Source organism: Cardiocondyla obscurior, linkage group LG18 (assembly GCF_019399895.1).
Source record: "Cardiocondyla obscurior isolate alpha-2009 linkage group LG18, Cobs3.1, whole genome shotgun sequence".
In the NCBI taxonomy this organism is placed as follows: domain Eukaryota; kingdom Metazoa; phylum Arthropoda; class Insecta; order Hymenoptera; family Formicidae; genus Cardiocondyla; species Cardiocondyla obscurior.
In genome coordinates this window covers 2,440,709-2,460,652 of record NC_091881.1, presented here as the reverse complement: position 1 = coordinate 2,460,652, position 19,944 = coordinate 2,440,709, and the positions used below count along the sequence as shown (strand labels likewise).

The 19,944-nt window shown below is 48.0% G+C and overlaps 1 protein-coding gene and 1 long non-coding RNA gene across 3 annotated transcripts in view; one reads left to right on the top strand and one right to left on the bottom strand.

Annotated features, from left to right (window-relative positions):
- The window catches only part of Sv (paired box protein shaven), a 91,126-nt gene that overhangs the window by 40,925 nt on the left and 30,257 nt on the right, over positions 1-19,944 (bottom strand). The window lies entirely within an intron of this gene.
- Positions 6,016-19,944, top strand: part of LOC139109525 (uncharacterized) — a 122,718-nt gene continuing 108,789 nt past the window's right edge. Inside the window, exon 1 of the long non-coding RNA XR_011546842.1 lies at positions 6,016-6,589. This is a non-coding gene — a long non-coding RNA (uncharacterized lncRNA). The remainder of the gene's footprint in view (positions 6,590-19,944) is intronic.

Genomic DNA, 19,944 nt, shown 5'->3' with positions numbered 1-19,944 from the left:
CTCGGAGCGCCAGATTGTGCCGATCTCGTTCCGGAAACGTGAAGTTCTGCGGTTAGATTTCCTATCCAGCGGAGAGATTTTGTTACGCACGCAAAGACATTCGCACCTAGGGCTCGCGCGGCATAACCTGTTTCCAACGGATATGGTACAAGATAACGAGACGATCTCTCATATCGCGCCCGCCCACGTGCGCCGGTTGACGTAAATACGTATCCCGATCGGTCTAAAAACCGACGATAAGCGACGAAGGAAGGGTCAGAATTGCGCGGCCTCGAAGGGAGATTAATAATGTCTCGGCCTCTTTCCTTTTTCTCTCGGGGCAGGTAACTTATCCCGCGACGGCAGGATGTGGCTCGGAAGAAAACACCCCCGTCAATCTGTCAACGGAACGCGGCTTGTTTTAATTGGCATTATTAATAGCGCCGATATCCAGCGCGACCGCTCGATTCATCTACATCCCCCCCGCTCCATTTCGCCCTTCCGCCCCCGCTGCACCTTGGGACCTTAACCGCGGTGCGTTATTAAATCGGCGTCGTCCCGTTATTAATTGTCGCGCTGAATCGCCCTGGACCCGATCCGGCTCTCGGGAACGACGTCGGCTTCGCTCAGTGCTCTTACCCACCGAGCTCGACCGGGCCTCGACCAAAGGTACGAACGAGTTTCGCGTTTCAGCTCGCGATAAGTCGCAGATGGCAGCATACGGTTGTCGTCACGCATTTATAATTTTTGCAACCGGGAAAAACGCCTGAATAAAAAAAAATAAAAAAGAGAAAGAAAAAAATTGATAACTCGTTGAGCGAGAAATTTAGAAAGTTTTAAATTTGCGAATTGGGCGGTGGTCGCAGCGAGAAGTAACGAGCTTGTTAATTTCAGATGAATTTCTTTGCATTTTTTTCTACAATTAATTTTATTTATTATATTTGCCGGCGCGTCATCGTTTTAGGAAATTCGCGGGCATCGATGGACTCAACTGTTATTAAATATTTAGACGACGTGCATAATTCCGCTTATTGTGCGGCTATAAAAAAAAAAGTATGCTCCTGAAACATCTTACGTAATATGAGTAATGATTCCATCAGCTCACTCAGCACGCGCAAACAAGCAAATCGTCTCGAACGTATTTCTGCTACCGCACCGACTGAATCGGAAGTTCGCAAAATTTTTTCCCTTCACGCACCGTCAAATAAATGGGTCCTGCATCTCTTTGAGCGAATCGATCCTTTTATGAACACGTTAACTATTTGTTGCTTCAATAAATGTATCCCATTAAATCTTCAGATTGTCATAACGGTATCGCGCCAGAAGCGCGATTAAAGAAGCAAAACGCGAGAATTCAGCGTAAACTTTCTTCCAGAATCGAAAAACGACAGGAATTGACATTTAGACAGCATCGTTAGTAGGCGCGATCAAATAGGCATTAGAGTGGAAAGCGAAGTGATCTGATTGGGGTCCGTATTACGCGCCGCGGCTGTGAAGCCTAATGCTTTTCTCATTTTAGCAAAAACCGGCTGCGCGAAGTCAGTTGATCGACACACGAAGGATTCCATTATCGTAGCTCGCGATCTTAATGGACCGCCCGTTATCTTACCGTACGGCGGTGTGACCGGTGAAATTGGAGCGCAATCGCCACCTCGCAAATTCGATATTGAGTTATAGCCGCTCGCGGCGAGGTAAGAACATTTCTAATGGCGCGCTATAAAAACTACACCTCACTACCTGAAACTTTATGCCTTGGCGGGTTTGGATACGCGTGCACGCGCCGCGGCCGATTTCCTCGATTTTAATTACCGAAGGTCCTGCCCGAACTTAATGAACCGGCGAAGCCGCTTTTGCAATCGGCCGTCGATGGAAATCGACCCAGCCGCGGGGTATCGAACGCTAATGAGCACGAAATCCCGGCGTTTCCTTGCAATCCGCGTAAACGCGCAAGGACGGTGGCTCGGAAACGCCGGAGGAAAAACGCGAATCCGACACTCCCGATTGTGATCGCAAGGACGTTGCCGGCGTAAAGCCGCAGAAAATTGAGCAATTGTTCTCGTTTTTTTTTCTCTCTTTTTCTTCTTTTTTGCCTTTTTGTAAATTACAATACCGTCCGTTTAACTGCAATTTCCATGCAAGAAGGCGCTCACGCGCAATCGTTGATTGTGCATTGGCATCGTGTGTGCGACGACTGAATTATTTATTTTTCGCGACGTACTCGCAATTTTTTTTTTTTTTTTCGTGTCAAATCTCGCGACTGCGATAGCGTTCCCTGTAAAAATTCAACAAGCAAACAGGACTTTGTGGTCGCGTTTTATTTCACGTGCCGACACGCCGCGTGACAGGCCGATATAGTTCTTCTTTTTTTGGTTTTTTTTTTCCCGAGTAATTCTGAGTGACCATCTAGCGTCCACATGCAACCGAAACGTTTATACGTAGGCTACCGCCTTGCTAAGAATTACCGAGAATCCTGCGGTCGTCTCAGTAATCGTACGTCGTTTATTCCAACTTGTGCATGATAATTGCGCGCGAGGCGCATAAAATCCTTCTTACGCTCGTCAACTCGCATCGGACTAGTCGGGATCCTCGTGTATCGCATTTTTTGTCGCGATTTATGAAATCGTCTTCCACACTCGCGACGCGGACACCACTTTGCGGTGACAGACGGCGTTTTAATACGGTAAATTTCGAATTCTTACTCGCAGAAGAGGCATTTTACGTACTTATACTTCTCGCGACTGTAACGTTATTATAAACGCATTAATTTAACTAATTATTTCCGCGCATTAAAAATCTCAACAGAATTTGAATTAAAATTGTACGCCGGGTTTATCCTTTTTTCTATTCTATTTCTCACGATACGCGATTAAATTCCTGTATCGCTCGATCAAAGAAGAAACAGCATGGCCGCGTTGCGCGACGGTAATCGCGATTGATATCTGCGTCGCGTGTGTTATAATTGCGCCCGCACGGAACGCAGTTTTTTTTTTTTCGCCGCGAACGTTCGTTGAATCGAGCCGGAGTTTCTCTCATCCCGTGCCGGCGGTTTTTGCGTATCGAGGATATTCGATACGACGAATTCGTCGGACAGACATCTTCGGCCGGACCGAGCCGGGCTCTTGGACCGTCCGGAGATCTCTGCGGTCGTGTCCGGCGGCGAATAATCGACGCCGTACCCCGCGCACGTCCCGCACGGCGTATATTATAAATGCGCGGCTCGGCTACCAAGCAGGTATCCGAACCACGCCGCTTCGGGTAGTTAGGAAGCGGCTGCCAGGTTGGACGCGACGTGTTACGGCCTTAACCGCAACAGCGCGCCTCCGACCGCAGGAACCCTTTACTTTGCTCTTTACCCCCGATGCCCCCGCGATCCTTGGACGCCCGCTATCACCTCCGATATCTTTCTCGCCTCGCCGCCCTCGGCCCCGCCGCGGCCACCCTTCGTCGCGACCGCCGCCGCACCGCGCCCATAATTACCGCGCGATGATACCAATAGTATCGATCATGATCGGGCTACCCTCTCCCGACGTTCGATTCCCCTCGACCGAGCCGTAATCCCTATTAGGCGCCGTAATTACACCCCGGCAACGTACACCGACGTTACATCGCTCTATACACGTACTACGAACCAGTATTCTCCACATCGGAGGAGCGCGGTGGAAATTGGACCGCGTCGGGACGCACGTTCGTCGTACGTTCCAGGGCTCCACGAGGAAAGTCTCATGTTTCGCGCGATGCAATTTGCCCTGAAAGGACCTCTCGCGCGATCGACCATCACTCGACGTTACAGCGTCCCGAAAAGTGTTATAAAATAATAACGGATCGCGCGCAAAACACGTACCGATATACCGTTACCTCGAGAGACGGATTTTTTTTTTAATTTTTATTTTAATTGTTATTTTTAACTACGCTTCTTTTCCTCGTTCTTTGTTTTACATCCGTGATTAAGCAGGCTGCGACGTAGTTGCGACGTAATTGCGGCGCAGTTGACGATCGCGGGAGAAGCCGCGGATTTATTTTAGAGCCTCATTTCGTAGCCTGTCGGATCGCGGGCGCACGAGGATGAGTCACGGTGGCATTGTTCGGCCGGACGAGGAGATACAACGCGAATCATTTCCTGCCGTATCCCTATCTATTCGCCTTCACGTTCACGCGCCGCGGGCGCGTGTACGTGCGCCGCGCGCGCTGGTGTATGTGGAACGACGCGGAACGCATCTCACGCTCGAGTGCATTGCGGCGTGCACCCGTCTAGCGTCTGACGCGTGCACGCGACGCGTTTTCTGCAAACTGTTTTACGTTTCGTGGATGATGTCAGCCGCTTGTCTAGCTGTAGCTACAACTCGCTGCATTGTAGCCGCAATCCTTGTTTCACGCTCCATGTATCCGCGCGCAATGCTCCCCTCGCGACGCAGAATCATCGACTAGGCCTTTTAATCGCAATCTTTTTCTCGTTAATCCCGTACGTACGACGCGAATTATGCATCATTTTATCATTTATTTAATTCAATGAAACCGCAGCTAATCTAATTTACATTCGCTATAATATTCGAAGGTAGATATGACGAACGTAACTTTAAAGTCGTGTGTGTCAAGTTTCATATGTGTCGTACATATGTACCGCGCCGGCCGGTTGCCGATGACTGATTTTCCCCCCGTTCTCTCATTCCCTGCCTCTGCCGCCAAAGGGTTACGCACGCTAGCCGCTGTCTCCGCAGAAAAGGCCATATCAGCCCTTCAATAATGTACATATACATACGTACGCAATGCGTTTCGGCGTCGGGACCTGTATTCCTCAGTCAATGGTTAGCAGACAATCGAGAGACATCACGCAGCATCCGGGATTGCGTACGCGGCCGAAAAGTAAGGTACGTTCAACGAATGAAGTTGTCGAGCGTCGCGAACTTATTTCACTCGGCAGCAAATTTCACGTAGAAAGCGTTTCCAGACGGCGTACATCGCAGAGAACACTTTGAATTACGGTAACAATTTCATTCCTCGTATACGACGTGCGCATTCGTGGTATGTCGGCTATTCGATTTTAGATTGTAAAGTAATTCCCCTGCGTGGGCTTGATATCCCCGAGATCTTATTCATGCGAAACTTTTCTCTTGTAAAGGTAAAGAAAGATTGAACGGAGGAACAACTTAACCTCGCTATAGTCAGCCGGGCGTCGATCGCCGGCCGTTTGCTTCACGAGAGTTGTTCGATTAATCGAGTAGAAGTCTTTGGTGTGTAACTTTATTCGTTTGATTTTACTGATTGCATTAATGTTTGATTTTATTTTAACATTCAATTAATATTTCTAGGTAAAGACGGTCGTCGCAATTTTCTCTCTCCTCACCGCGCCTCACCCGCGACCATCAGCGATCGTATTCGGTGCTCGACGGAGCGACAGAAGATCCTATCATTCGCTGCTTGACGCACGTCTCGACGCCGTTTATTTCGCCGGCGAGAATGGACCGAAAAGTCCAGAGGACTTCGCTTTACATCGCAGCCAATTTTTCGCGTCGAGATCCAGAACAATCCGGTCGAAGTGAGTAACGCCACAAATGTACAAATTAATACAACGAACTATCGTTCATCGCGCTTCTTAATTTTAATGATAAAAAATCGCCGCATTAATCTACCGTCATTATTTCAATCGTTCGTCTCTCAAGTTATAGCGCGTATAATTTTATTTGAGTTCTTAGATCGATTAAGTAAAATCTAAATCATTCATTTGAACGACAGAACCGCGGCTAATCCATCGGTCTTAGATTCGTGATGTATTTAAATATTATATTCGATAAAAAAATCCTTTGCAACGCGTTCAGATACGCAAATGTGGGTGAGATAAACAAACATCGTTTACTCGGTCGAGCGGCGTACGTGCCGCGCGGCCCGCGTAAGACTCGTCGCCTGCCGTCGTTAGTTGAAGGTCGGACAGCCAGCGGGCAGCACGTGGAACGGCGTACGCCGAAAAATGAGTTATATTCGGTGCATGTAACTATCGGACGTCGCGAATTAGATGCTGTAATAAATTCTCATAACGTGGGAAGTGTCTCTGGATAGCGTATGTCGCAGAGAACACTTCGGATTGCGGTAACAATTTCGTTCCTCGTTTTCGATCTGCGCATTTTCGTAGTACACGTTGCTTGCTCGGTTTTACGTTGTAGAGTGAATCTCCCGTGTGGGATCGAGATTCCCAGACTCTTATTTAGTTGGACTATTATCTGTTTAGGTCGAGATTCACCAGAGGAAGTGACCAGACTTTTTCTAACCTCGTCGTCGTCGTCGGGCGAGCGGGCATCGGTCGTCGGGTTGCCCCGCGAGTGTCTCAATGTCGGGCGATCGTCGTTAGTGATTCTCGTCCGTATTTCGTGAGTGTCTTATGAGTGAGAAGATAATCCGGACCATTCGAGACGTTCTGAGAGGAGGAGGAGGTCCAGGAAGGGCGTCGGGCTTCGACGGAGCAACGTTAAGGTAAGATTAATTTTTTATTTAATTTTTTTTATTATTTATTTTTGTAAAAAATTTTTCAGAACGCTCCTTCATTTGAAATATTTTTTTTTATATTACAGAGTCATCATTAGCTGCTTGCTGCATAACTCCGTCGCTGCGCATCGAACCGGTGAGCGAGAACATCTTTTTTTTACATTTGTTGCGCATTCGGGAGGGTATATTAAATCTACTTTGCAAAGTAGAACTTTTATAAATTAAATATGCTTTCTAAGAATCGCGAGATATTTTCTAAAGTATATTGTAGGATGTGAGAGCCTTCGAAAAATCTTAATCACCGCGCGCCTTCGACGGAAGCTCGTTGCACGTGTCAATGATATATATAAGTATCCCCGGTGCGATTGAAATAAAATCACGATGATACGGCCATTAAATGACTGCAGATGTTCAGAAGTTCGCTGCGCGCACGCTAACAAATGCGTCAATTCGCGATACGGTATCAGAGCGGCACGCCGGTGCAAGTGTATCCTGGGATCGTGCTCGATTGCGGGGAAACGAGTCTCTCGTATGAATCTCGCATGAATCTCGTATGAATCTCGCTGTTCGCTTCCGCATCCGCCTATCGGAAGGCAGGTGGCCCTGGCGTGCGTTAATTTGTGGACAGGGAAATAGCGTTATAGGATATCTAACTGAATTCCCGTATCGCAGATATAGTGTATCACTCGGCGGGGCTCGCTCATCCAGATCCTGATGTATCTCTCGAAGGGTGGAGGGAGAGCGCGAGTGCCAGCGTCTCAATTCTATTAATTCAATTATATTGAGGAAGCGACCGGGCTCGATAACGGGCTTTGAGCTAACGAATCGCTTCCCTCCGACAGCGATCGGCATTAATATCGCGGGCCCTGTCCCCATGTGAATCGCTCAATTTGTTCCTCGCGCCGGTATGCCCGCGCGCCCGTAACGAACGCGCGTCAATGTTCGCGGATTACTTTTGCAGGCCGCGTAACGAGCGTACGCCGGGTGCTCGAAACCGTCGGTACCGGCGTGTATCGGAATACCGCGGTATCTATCATCGCGACCGAACTGGCACGCCTCATTACTTCTGCTCGCGAAAAATCCGTACGCTTCCGGCCGCGCGGCAATTCCGAGGCGACCGAGATCGACGACGTGTCTCGGGTCGAGGGGGAAGATGGTTGCATTCTAAATGGCGTTCGGTGCACGCCGATAACTCGTTACATTTTTTTTTTTTTTGTCTATATCCTTTTCAATTGGCCAAATACCGCGTGTAATTTTATCGACTAAATACCGGATAGTTCGGTCGTTTACAAGGCGGATTGAAATTGAACCGTGGTATTATTGTGAGGACCGGTTTTCGCCGGTGGTAACGATCGGATTCGCTTTTTCTCAACGCTGTCGTCAGGCCCGAGCGAGGACCATTAGACACGACGTCCATAATGATTGCATAACGTTATACGTTACGTATGCGAGAGTGGCAGGTTATCTTTATGGCTACCGACATAACGAGCGATATTATATTTCCATCCTTTCCTCTTTCCACTCGTTGATATTGTCTATCGAGTTCGAACGAGCGACCGAAGTTAATCTACATGTTACCGCTCGTTGGGTACCTCATTTACGTTTGCAACGTTCGAGGGAAATACCTGAGTTTCGCGGCGTTGTAAGAATACGGTTTTACAACGGAGTGCTGTCCGTTATGTTTATAGTTATAGATATCGCGAATAAAAAGAAGCAGCCTTGAAATTTGCTCGGCAAATTTATTATAAAAAAAAAAAAATTATTTCTTTTATCAGTTCACTTATGAGCAACGGTTTCATAACTTTCTGGCGAATCAGTTTCTTTTTCTTTTAATCCTGAACGCTGCCGCGATATCTCCCTTTCATTACCTTCCTATCGACATCGCGGCAAATCGCAGTTATGCAAAGAAAGGGAGGTAAGAAGGCGGAGTGAGAAGGATAGAGTAACGGCCCGCGAAGGGACTCGGAGGAAAGTCGAAGTAAGGGCCCCCCACGAGCCACGAGCGGACCCGGCTCTCCGTGTGGTCCTCCGCTACGCCTTGCGGCGACCTCATCCCTTCTGTACTCATCCTCCCTTTCCTACTCCCTCTTCTTCTTCTCGCCGGCGCTCTCTTCTCTCCTCGACGAGCATAAATCTCGGTAGGTTGCATTTATACTTAATGTTGCCAATATCCCGCTTGATCCCCTCTGCTTACTCCCCTGCACGCCCCTCGCTCTCCTCTCCCCCGGCACTCTCTTTACTCTCTTTATTAACCGGGAGACCCACCACCCGGCAGGATCGAGCGCGCGGTACGACACGCCGCACTTGGTTGGTTCACCCGGTCAACCCCGGCCGCGGCCGGGGCGAATTTATCGTTCCCTCGGTAATGGATAGCCACGACGCCGTACGTCATCGGCGTCTCTCTCGTGTAAGGAGTTAGGCAGCGTTAAGAATCCTCGGGAATCAAGCGCAGCGATCGCGGCCGGATAGCTCGCGCTGTGTGTCCGCCGTATCGTTCGAGATATCTGTCATGCGATTATATTGCGCTAGGGAACGGCGTGGCTCGCTGTTTAGATACTTCGGGCACGTTTAAGGTGTTCGCGTACCCATCCCGGACTCCGACCTTCCCTCCTCGTAACCATAAACATTCTCCACGTGTACGTAAGCGTGAAATAAATTGACGACGCAACCGTAAATACCTGAGCGTAAAAAGCGAACTGTATTAAAAACGAAAAACCATGCTGTACTAATTAGTCTTCAAGCTCGACGGTGTCGATAACCGCGGTAGTCTTGACACGAAGAGCAAAAGGAAATATAACGGTATCATCGCGACATTGTTTCGCGGCACGGGTATCTTCCTTGTGCCATCCCCATTGTCGTTCTTTTTTCTTTTTTTTTTTTTTTTTGTGTGTCCGCCGAGGCGATAGCACCGGTCAGGAGGAACTCGGTTTTCAAACTACCTTGCAAACTGGTTGCGCGGTTCCTGGTTCAGAAATAGCGTTTGCCAGGCGCACCTGCGCTCGATGACGCAAACACCGTCTCCGTTTCTCTTCCCGCGGCCCGGCCGGGATACTTTATTTCCTCTCGGCCGAATGATAGAGTGCGCGATGGCTCGCGATGCGCGTTTATCGGCCGGTTCGATTGGTGATAATGAAGTGCGCCGTAAATCACGCATGCACGGGAAATCTTCCTCCCTTCCTCCCCTCACCGCCCGTGAGATTATTGAGACGTTACCACTCGCGGAGGTACGGGCTCGCTTGAGGTAGTTACGGCGAAATCGACGTAATAACCGAGATCGGCGCCTATTAAGAACACACACGTTCATCATTTTTTTATTTTCCCATTGTACGTCCTGCTATTAATCGTGCTGTCGTTTAAGTATACATCGCTTTTTCGCCGAAGACTGTTTTCGAATTAACAGCCGCGGAGATTACGAAGGTAGAGAGTATCGAGAGAAAGGGTGACTCTTACGTGTATCAGAAGAGAGAAACAGAATCGGGGGTGTATCGTGCGCTCGCTATCTACAAGCTCGCCGGAGCCGTTTTTCTGTCAATCTCCGCGTGATCCCTGTAATTTCCTGTCTAGAAAACCACGCCATAGCTTTAATGCTCCATTGTCTCAGCCCACCCTCCCCCTCGCCGCATGTCGACTGAAGACTATACTACTCCCAGTCTACTCCCACTATTTTAACTATGAACAGGGGTTCTCATCGCGCGGCAAGATAAAAAGAAAAGAAAAAAGTCGTAATTATTTGAATTTTTTTTTTATTACTTGACTTAGAAAACATCGCGTTAGCTGTTGATTACAAAGTTTAATTACTACTAATTTTTACGCGCACCGAAATACTTGAACGGTTAATTTCTTCATTGGCGACAATCGAAGCGACATTTTCGCCGTACAGCGGGCGCAATTTCGCCGGTGGAAAATGAACCTCGTCCCACCCGTGATTCTTTAATACCGCGCGCAATCTCCTTTCCGGGAAACATTTTACGACGACGCCCGGGATACAGAAGTCGACGGTACGTAATGGATCTCTGAAACGGCGGGGATAAAGGGGGGATGTCCGCGAGGAAGTGTCTAAAAAGCCAGCGGCCAAAGTCGTTGCTCAAAGTCCACTCCGCGAGGCCGCGGCGAAAATTTATTATTTCGCCCGTATTGCGCGTCGCAGGTAATTAATACCGCGCGAACAATGGTCGCGAAAAACGGCAAACGTGCTAGATCTCGCATTGTTCGCCGGGACAGCGTTGTGCCGCGCGTCTGTGTGCGTGCTCGCATGCGTGCGTGCATTGCGACGGGGTTGCGTTCAAACGGAGACAAAGTGGTCGGCGCGAAGCGCGCGCGGTTAAGCGGGGGGTGGAGGGGAGGCCTCAAGAAGAGGGTCGCGTCGGAGGCGGGCATGGTGAAGGGGAGGCATTGTGATGAGCCTGGAGATCGGTCACACGATAGACCCGGTCAAGGACGTGCTCCGTGTCGAGTTCCCAAGCCGGAGCAGCACGCGTGTGCACGCACGTGTGTGTGCGTGCCCCCTGCACGTTTATCCCTTGCGGTCCCTTTCTCCGGCGTCTCTCGCTTTTCCGTCACCGCGCGATGTAATAGCGCGGCGCATTTATTTACGACTGTTAACGCTCCTGTTGGCTCCGTAATTTTATCCGGCAAGTTAGATCGGCGAGGTAATGAAAAGCGAAATGGATGATTAACCGTTCGTCGGCTCTCGTAATCGTCGCTCACGTTTCATAAGAACAGCCCGCCGGTACCATTGTGGCAGCATTGTATGCGAAACGCGTGTTGATGCGGCCGGGAAACGCCTCGCTCAAGTAATTGCGAAATGAAATGGTGCTGATTGTAGATCGCGGGAGGTGTCTATTGTTTTTGAAGATGCGGGTCAAGTGAAAACGCTTTCGGTTTCTGTGCTGCCGGCGCGGCGGTTCAATGTCAAAAACGCGAAAAGCAAAACAACGCCCCCGTAATTCTTACACACGGCATTATCAGACTGTAACAAAATTGTCGATCGTAATTTTCAATTATGAACGCGATCGGTCAGGCGCGATAGCGAAAGCGTGACTAGGACATTCGTATCTGCTCCGGGTAAGCGCCGTGTGTTTCATTAAATCCACAAGATTCTATCGCCATCGACGTCCAGTAAATCGGTGTCACTCGTATCGCGGTTGCCATTTGCGCCGGTTAACGCAATTAGACGGTTGGTTTGGTGGTAGCACGCGTTCCGCAAACTACCCGCGGTTAGGGCGAACGTATAATACCACTTTCGCTACACAATGTGCGCAATTTATTACGCCTCTTTTTTTCTTTCATCCCTCTTATTTAAAACCCCCAATTCGATTCCTGGCATCAATCGAGCGACTAAAATATTCACATAAATACCTCGGCGGCTAATTAAAAATGTAGCTTTTATTTTTAAAACGGGCCAGTATTTTTGTACAAAAATTTTGTAGAAGGGTAGAGTAATGATTTTCTTAGATCGTGCTAGGCTGTCTTAGCGGTGACAGTTTCGGTATGGCCGGACTTCATTAGTTTCCGGAAACGTTGTATTCGACGATCGGCGAGGTCAGTGGACGAGTCGCTCGCAGGTGTACAGGTGCGTCCACCTTGGCCGTTGTATCTTCGGCCGGTTCCCCACGGCCTGCGCCGCCGTGGCGGGTCGATCTGACCTCTTGCTTCCTGCAATTTGGCGTTCTTGAAAATCAATGTGGGCAGAGCTATCTCGCGGTTCCCATCGCGGCAGCGCGGCGGCTGCCTCAGTTCGGCACGGTCTTCATTCTTCTCCCCTCGTTCTCCTCGCCGCCTGAGAAACTGCAAGGCGAGGAACGGCGAGGGGGGAATCGACGGTGTTGCACCAGCGCTTAATGTCCCTTTTGTTTAAGACCATAACGACGGGACCTTCGTCCGCACTTCTTTGGCAACCGCGAAAGAAAATATCGCCCGCGATCTCGTGACACGGTTATAACACGCGAGGCGTTGAAACGCGAAACGTAGAAGGTTCATCGAGTTGCTTCGTACTGATTTGCGAATCGCGTGAATTTAATTGTTGGTTTTAAATGACGTTGTACATTTGAATTTCGCATAGTCGAAATCCGCGCTTCCTTTTTTTTATCTCTCTTTTTTTTTTTAAGCATGAACGGTTGCGAAAAAAAAGATGCGCAATTATGTTCCTCGCCTTGGGAACATCTTGTGAAATCGATGTCGCGCGATAACGCCTGAGATAAAGTTGCGCATACGTGTTTATTATATGATGATTGCGATGATTGCTCATGCCCAAGCGCGAAGTGTGCACGTGCGAGGGAAAATTATTCGACTCATGAGAAAGTATTGCACATTGTTTTTAGTTCTTCACAAATATTCCTGTTTCTCTCTCTCTTTCTTTTTTACTTTTTCTATTTTTCTCATTTAAATCTTAATTTTTATCTAAAATTTAATTTAAATATGAACCAAGCTAAAGATAATAATACACATATATAGTTTTCAAATTTTTTTTTTATATTGAAACTCTCGCTTTGATCGGTAAAAAAAAAAAAGAAATAAAAAAACTACGAAGGTTTAATGGAATTGAGTGTGCCAAAAAAAGGACGGTAGCTACGCACACGTTTTTGATCGACACCCGGCCAGAATTGCATTCGTGATTTCCGAAGGCTATTGTTTCGATATTGAACAACCCGCAAAGGATAAATCGAAGTCGGTGTTTCATCTCCCTCTCGGCCAATAAATCCGTTCACCGGCTTACGCAACAAGTGGATGTCGTTTTTGCGGCGGAATTTCTATTTCTTTTGCCACAATAAATTTACTTGCATTTGCACGAAATCTCATACTACAATAAAAGCGATAAGAATAAATATATCTCAGATAATTTTTTCAAATCTCTCGCGTTACTCGTCTCGGTAAAACATTTTAACGACCGAGAATCTAAAATTTCGTGTAAAGTTTTAATTACAAATTAGCTTGCCTTTGCGGCAAGGCATTAAGACATTCACGCTTGCTCTCCGCCGCAATCGCGAACTGCTGAAATTCACTTTCTTTCTGGGTTACTCGGAGCGAAGCTCGATTCAATGCGGCGCGATGAAACAATCCACCGAGCAAAGCGGACTACTTTCTTGATCCTCGCGCACATGCATGTTTGCTCGCGCTGGCGACGAGCAAAGCGGAGTCGTCGGCGCGAACAATGGGTGCCGCGGGAGCGCAGACAAGGACGATCCCACGTCGCCTCGTTGCTGCTACGTTCCCCCGAGTTCCTCGCGATAGATGTGTTTCAGATGCGAGCCGATTTCATTACGGTCTTCCTCCCCAGAGCTCTCTTACTGCCCTATCTTTCAGGCTCGATCACGCACCGTGAGAGAGGTTACAGAATGTTACGACTTAAAACATATAGAGTAGATCGCAAAGTATGCAAAAAAAAAAAAAAAAAAAAAAAAAATTATCTTGACACATCAATTTTCAATAACGAGATTCGTTTTAAATATTATTTTGTCAGATTTATTTTATGCCCCACGTATTTTCAATTAAAAATGCGAAAATATGCATTCTCGTGAGGTGATTACATGTCGCTTGATGCGATGTGCGAAATTCGCGCCGTCTTACACGGCGGACGTAAAACGTTAGCATTACGTCGCGCGTGCAAGTTTAAGGACGCGCTTGAGCGTGCAACCAGGCGCGTGCATCCGCTTAGAATTCGCCGGGTTAGGCCGCAAAACGGAGAGGAAAGTAATGGCAATATAGCGGGTCGATTCGCGATAACCCGTGCACGCGCGAGATACGTATAATACTGCAAAGTTACGATTCCACGTGAATGTGCGAGTATTATACGGTCGTCGCACGTTGCGGAGTATTTTGCGGCTCGATCTTTTATGAAGTACCTGCTTACATCGATACCATTAGTTGAACTTTGAACCCTCGCTTCGCCACCGATCACGATACACCCTCTCTCGTACAGTTCGGTATTGTCGTCGTATAAACGATTACGCTAATATGATCGCACCGACAAATAAAACTGGCACCGCCGTGCGTAATATTCAGAGACGAGTTTATTATATCAAACGTGTCGTCGTTGCTATTGTATTAACAGTAAGAATCGTTAGGCTGGAATATTCAGAAAGGCAGAATAATTATTGATTTAATTAGCGGCTCAGACAGATCAATAATTATCTCGAATTATCAGCGCGGTTGGCTGAAATAATTATTCGCTCGCGTAATTAGTTAACAGTACGGAATAATTCGCGGTATGTGAGGTATAACGTTTTATATTTATTGCTGCCGGGTAATAAAATCAGTGATAGTCGCGATAAATTCGACCTTCGATGCTGCGAGCACCGTTAAATTGAGCGCGATATGGTAGCCGTGTGCCAAGGGATCGCTTCGCTATCGAGCTTCCAGATTGATGAAGAAGCTAAATTAAGGGTCAGAGGGCACTTACGCCTACGCGGGGCGCCGCCAAACCAGTTTGTAGATTTCGAGTTTAGATTTCTCGTCTCACGGATTTCCTGGCGTTCGTAATGACGCCGTAATGACGTTCGTTGATGCCTAACATTTTCGGGTGGGCGAACCTTGATTTTCGACTTACACCGTCGACGTTTTACTTCCGGTAGTTGACCGCGTGATTTGACGACGATCTCCCTATACGCTCGCGTCATTAGTCCAGTAGCTCGAAAAGAATACCGCGAGTCCGTCCCGACTGCTGGCCTCGCAATCCGACGTCGAGAGTCGCAAAAGGCAAATGTATTCAACGTGTAACGACATAACAACACCGTCGTCCATTAATGAGAAATCCTATGCACGGGAAGCGCTTAATTTCGCGTTAGCATTAATGCTGAAAAGCCTTCAAGATTGAACGACACGTGGATGAATCGACGACGATTTGCGCGCGTCGATCGGCGCGACACGGTTCGCTATTACGAATAATATATCGTATGTCAATCAATGATGCTTTTAAAAATATTTGAAAATTATTAATATTTGAAAAGCGAAAATAGTTTAATTTTGTCATTATATTGATATTACGCGTACAAAAGAGGTTCTTTTTTTTTTTTTTTATGTAGCTAGACATTATAGAGCGACTTCGCGTTCTACCTTTCGCCAAGGAGCGCGATAAACTTCTCATTCACAACGACGGGCGGTAGGAACGAATCCACGTGTCCGTGGTAGCTCGTAGCTCTCGTCGCGCCTCTTACAGCACTGCTGATCCGAGAAACGATTTCTCGGTCTGCGGAGCCGGCACGCGGACCAGAAAGTCATATGGCTGGGTCACCGATCGGACCTCACGACTTTGCGCCGCGCGTTTACCAACTTTGATCTCATTCCGAATAAATTATCGTACCGACGTCGACTGCCGACGTGCGCAATTCGAGAATTACGGGAGTTCGTCGAGGTGCTAGGAATTAAAACGAAAGCCCGGCTTCCGTATATTTCGTTAGAAATATTGTAATTATAACTTTTTTTTTCAATCTTATCATGTTTGACGTTGGCCGGTTTCTATAATTAAGTTTTTAGATTAGGTCTATATTTAAATCACATTTATTTAAAAAAAGCTTCAAAGCTTCCTTCGAAATTTAATTCTTGCGAGCGATAACACTTAAACTACTTCCACTTCCTGGCAAACTAATACTTTAAATCCTTAAGATCGAGAAAGTAAAAGAGAGTTATTCGAAAAGTGCACGCTGAAAGCTCAGAGATACCTACCGCATGAAGGTACACCCTGAAACCGCGCGATACAACGAGTGTTTGCGCACGCTTTTGACTCCAATCGACCGGCAATTGCGCGCGGGGCGGATCTATTGAGGCTTCTTCTTCTTCTTCCTCGGCTTCCTCCTCGGCCCGATAAAGAAGCGAGACGCGGCGAATGGCGGCGCGGAGACGCGCGGTATTTTCACTGTGTATTTACGGAAATTATGGAGCCCGCGGGCTGCTACTTTTCTGCCGACAGTGATTCGTATACTGCTGCCGCCGCCGGGGGAACGATTACAGCTCTCTTGCACTTCTAAGAACCGTTGTCCCTAAGGTCCCGAGACCTTCACGAGTTGTTGCTGCTTCTTATCGCGGACCTCGGGCTACACCTTCCTGGACTGTGGACTTCCTCAAAACGCGATGTTGCAGCGCGAACAATTAGATGGGGAACGATCGTTCAGAACGATAATCCTCGCGAGACACTCTTCGTGATATTTCATCTCATAATTCATCTTGACGGACGTGTTACCGCCTCGTAGACCTTTGCAATTCACATTTACGCAGTATTACGACGGTTACGTTTCGATAACGCGGTGGTATTAAAGAGACTAGATCTAACGTTGCCAACGTTAACAATCAATTTCGATTCCGCAGACTTTGACGGTGCTTCGTCGCGTTAAAAAATTCAATAAACGTAAATCTCTCACCGGAAATGCCTCTTCGAGTTTCCGACGTACGCCTGGATATTTTTTTCGGAGCACCTTTAGCCTTCGTATTTATTTCATGCGGAAGTCTCGGCGCGAAAGGTGAATCGAGATGTGACGCGAATTTACTCCGGACCGTAATAACCGCGTGCACGTGTAATGCGAACCAACACCCTCGTGTTATCTCGGATCTCCGCGAATAGAGTAACAAATAAACGCTGCCGAGAATATAACGATGCGTACTCCTTTCTGTTCAGGCTACGCAAGATGACCTTCCAGGCTGATGCTCGATCTCCCGATTATAACGCGTAACGTCGACCGATCTCGCGGAATCAGCCGCGATCTCGCCGATTTCGCTTCGCGCCGTAACGTGGCTAAATTACACGTGCAGCTCGCGCTGCACAGAGGGAGAGAGAGAGAGAGAGATATTAATTAGTCGTACCGTTACGAGACTGCGCGCAATTCTGACAGGCGACAGGCAAATCCGGTACCGGTGATGATTAAAAATGATATCGTGTAATAAACGCGTCCAAATGTGCCCGCGCGCGTTTCTGCGCGCGAAGGATGGCATCGCGGAAGCGCCGTCACTCGCCGATTCGTTATCGCGCGGACAGAACTCGATCGCCCGAAACACCATCGAAGATCATCGTCGTGATCGGGAGGATCAGAGATCAAGCGCGGTTGGAATTTCAGAGCGACCGGCGGGGGAACGATAAGGCAGAGATTGCATATCTCGTGCACGGTCCCCCGGCAACCGGACTCTAGAAACGGGAACGGGCCGCATCCGCTACGTAAAGGCGCGGCAGGCATAACAGCCGGCCTTAAAGCCCGGAAGAAGGTTCGTCGGGAATCGAGCGCTTAACATAGTCGATAATAAAATTGCACGGGCGCCATATCGGCGCGTAGTATTATAGATTACGCAGTACGCGTACTGGTCGCGCACATGTACCGTTGATCCCATTAGTTGCATTAAGCTCTCCGTCGCGTCGGCTAAAATTCTTTTGATAAATAATTTCCCAGCGAGTCGAGACGCTGCCTTACGTTTAAAATACAATGAAACCTTTTTCTTCTTTTTTACGTTTTTTTTTTCTCGATATGTCAAGCTTATCTTTTAGGCGTCGTTTAATTTGTAATTTAATTCCCGTTTAATTGTCGAAAAGATGCTTCGCAGAATTTATCGTCGTGAATTATTTGCGAATTAAAATTCTACGGTCCCACGTGTGCACCTTAAAATTAATAGGCTCGCGTCTGTGCCTCATTAAGTGTTGATTGTATAATTATCTACTTTCGCCATCGCGTGCTCTGTCCGCTTCGCTTTGCATTGATCAGCGATCGATCTCTTCGGTGGACCGGATTCCTTGACCAGGTAGAGCTAAGCAAATTGCGCTCGGCGAGATTCAAGAGAAATGCCAAATTGTAGCTCGCGGGCAGCCCTGACCTGGGATATCTGGTAGCCGACTGGTTCGTTCTCTCTTTTTCTCTCCCTACCGATTCTTCTTTACCGGAAGATACACCTGCATCAGCGAGTCTTCCACGTAGAAAGACGAACCGCGGGCGTCACACTTTCTCCGAGGCGCAGGTCAATATAAATAATTCAGATTATTCTTGGAGACCTATATCATTGCTTCTGCGATACGCAATCCCCGTAACGAGCATGCTTGATTTTATTACATTTCTGCTTTCAAACATTTGAATAATAATTCAAGTTACTGCAAATTCTTTCGTAAATGTTGTGGAAACGCGTAACGCGGTAAATGCGGATCAAGGCTGCTTTAAATATCCGCACCCGTCGGAAAGAAACCAAGTTGACACGTTAGGCTTTTCGATAGCGGGATCGCGTTCCGTTCGGATATCGAAATTTTTTCTTTCCGGATTGGTACCCGCGCTGATCACGCTCGAGAGGTCAGCCGTATCCTATATTCCTCCGGGCTTTGCACGTCTCTATCCCCCGGGGCAAGGACGCCCACAGTTCCCTCACCTCTGCCGACATCTGCTCGGTCGCTAGTCGCTGCTCCTGCCACCGCGGCGACTCGTGCAGGCCGAGCGGTATCGGCATCATGTACCGGCAGCCTGCCTATCGGCCTCTTTCTCTTTCTCTCGTTATCTGCCTCCCCGCTTCCTTTTTTCTTCCTGAAGAATTCGCGTATTCCGCTATCCACGCGGCATTACCGACAACAAGAGCAACGCGATCGGCGGACTAATGCTACCTACGCGCTCTCCCTCCTCGTATCCTCTCGCCTTTCCGCCCGCTCGTTGTTTCCCGCTCTCGCGCACGCACATCTCTTCCTCGCCATCAGGTCCGCGCGCTGGAAATTACGAGTAACGCGATATACCCGCGTGTGGATCCGCGCGGGTGTGCAAAAAGACGTGACAGAAGCGTATCAGCGACGGCTTCGCGAGCGAACGGTGTTGTAACTGCGGGATAAGGGCGGGTGAGGTCACTCGCCGTCTTCACATTTCGCTACCTCGCGATTCTCTAAGATGCAGCTTCCATTTCCCTCCGCGGGCAATAATAATCATGCAACAAGTATCGCATTTATGCGTTGAAATTAAATATCTAAAATTCCTTTCTTAAAAAAAAAGGAGCGAGGGGTAAAATAAATAATTAAAAAGTTCTATTTTATGTAACAGAAGCGTCGAAAATAAATAATTGCAAGGCGAGGTGCCGTTATCGAATTTCCTGGTTGATCGCCTTCGTAATTGGAGTATAATTTTAATTTATCGCCAAAGAATAATTATGTGTAGCAATAATATTTGGCGGCCGAGACGGCCGCGTGATATATTCGCGGCGGCTACTTGAAAACCCGCGGATAAACGTGACTGAAATTAGCTCACGTATTAACCCGACCCGTGTTGGCTATTTGTAATTGATACGCGTGTGTCTTGAAGAGAGCTAGGTAGACTTCCATTTTAATTGCTATATGATAAGGTACAAGGCGGGAAGGGTATCAGACAACATTTTCCGGTATATCTACCGCATGCATTGCTTTTTGCCTAACGAGGCGAAAGAGTAGATCGAGGCAACGAGCAAGCGGGGTCAGGTGTGCGCGCGTATGTGTGCACGTATGAGCCAAAAACGAAGCAACCAGCAACGAAACAACCGTTGTATCCGTGCAGTTAAGTGCGTGCCCCTCCCAAGGAA